We start from the raw sequence: 2,171 nt of genomic DNA, 5'->3' as shown, positions 1-2,171 counted from the left end.
GTACTCTACTTCAAAACCAATCTCTGAGTATGAGTAACTATTTGTAGCAAGTCGCTACATATACAACACTTCTTGTGCACATCACTCCGGTTACGTCATCCACAGTATTTTTGCGCAGAACCCACGTCGAAATTTGCAAAAAAGTGCATAGTTAAAACCGAATTTATTAATATGATAGTTCTCGGAAATTTGAAACATTTATTTTAAATAAAATTTTAATCCTTTGATTATACGTGATGTTAAAGTTTTTGGATTCAGATTATGCGCTTGGACACAACAACCGAAAAACATTGCACAAATAACTAAACCGGACCCAAGTTTCTCGATAAGGGGCAACAAAGATTCCGTTTTACTCGTTTATATAAAGCAGTGGATAAAAATATACTTATATGCGAAGGACAAATTTATCTGTTTAAATGAACACCACCAATATTTCTTGCAAACACACATCGATTTACATCTTTCATTTCGCCTCCGACACAGAATTGTTTTCGTACAAAATTACGCAAAAAAGATTACTCGTTCGTTTTTAGGCATGCCATTGTTACGAATTTCGAAAGTTCGAAAATGCGATTCGGATTGCAGCATACTATTTCTACGATTCGTAGCAAAATCCGAATACGAAAGAGTTGCAGAATAGGGGTGTTAGTTTCTAAAATTTCTTTATCCTCGTGCTAGTAGTATTAATTTGAGCTTAATCGTAATTATAGCATTGAATGGAGTTTTCTTAAATGTAAGTTTAAAATAAAAAAGTCCATTGTAAGAAAATATTTTTATGAAAAACGTAAATTTCCGAATATATTTAAGTCTTTATTTAAAAAAAAACAAGGTTTGTAAAGCTATACAGACCCCAATGCCTGCCAGCGCATCCGCCGAGACAGTCCATTAATCACACCCAAGTGAGAGTGATATACAAGTTACAATCGTTTTCAGCATTTAACAGTTCATTATCATGTACGGTGTAATATAACAAATTATACACTGAACTATGATAATCTGTACTAGTATCTATAATAATAGACAATAATTTGCAATGTTTTACACTTTTGCAATTAGTTTCGGGCACTATTACACAGTCATGACTTGTGCCTCTCTGCCATAGTACGGTTGTTGCTCCCTTTCATACCACAGGAATTTTGTATACAACTCTGAATCAACAAAATTCATGCTCCTAAAGTTTTCGCTTTAGCTGAATACCACTATTACTAATTTTGGTTTAAAATTTTTTCCCATCTTGCTATTGCTGAATATCAAAAAGGAATTAATAAATAATAAAAAGTTAGTTACAATTTTAGTGATTGGTTCTTGCAAATAATATTATTTTGTGATTGAAATGACTTGATCGCCGGCAGGAACTAATCAACTTTTTTGCCAAAACCAAAGCGGACGGGAAGGAAAAATAGTTCCTCATTAACGATTTGTCTGAAATATCGTTCTGGAAACGCGCTACTGCTCACTAAATTTGTAACAATCAAATTGCTTCACTTAATTGTTATATTTTTTTTTCGTTGTGGTAAATTTCCACATCATCACAGCAGCTGGCTGTCAAACTGAAAGCAAAAAAGATAGCAGAACGTTTACGGCACAATCTTCTTTTCTATGATTATTGTACATACTGCTACTTTGAATTTCTCAATTTTGACAATTCTGATCTAAAAGTAAACGAAACCTCAGAAAATTTAATTGCACTGAAATTCACTAATACCCATTTCCGCAAAAATCCTCTTTTTCGTATTTTCCTTGTTAAAAGTTATTGTAAATCATATATTTTTATCGCTTTATTCATTAAAAATAAAAATTTGAAAAAGCTTTTTAGATTGTGTAGAAATGATTAAACCGATTTCTGGTTGGGTTTTACGGATTTATTTAGTAAAAGCAGTAACAAAGCACAGATAAACGAAATAATGATTTAACGCCGTCAGTCGAACATTTATAGTTGGCTGCAGTAGCTCACAGTATAGTTTTAAAATTAAGTTACGAGAAGAAAATCCTGGAACGAAAGGAATATTTCCATATTGTGGTGAAGGTGGCAACAACGATACGATATCGCTGAATCCAGCGCAGCCGGCCAATTATCTTGTCCAAAATGCACTAGAAACGGTGGGTGGTACCGAACACCAGTCAAATCCAATGCAGCCGGCCAATTGTCTTGTCCAAACTACACTGAGATA

This window comes from Rhagoletis pomonella, unplaced genomic scaffold (genome assembly GCF_013731165.1).
Source record: "Rhagoletis pomonella isolate Grant_MI unplaced genomic scaffold, Rhpom_1.0 Rhpom_scaffold_00003, whole genome shotgun sequence".
In the NCBI taxonomy this organism is placed as follows: domain Eukaryota; kingdom Metazoa; phylum Arthropoda; class Insecta; order Diptera; family Tephritidae; genus Rhagoletis; species Rhagoletis pomonella.
Note: the sequence above shows the minus strand (reverse complement) of the source record.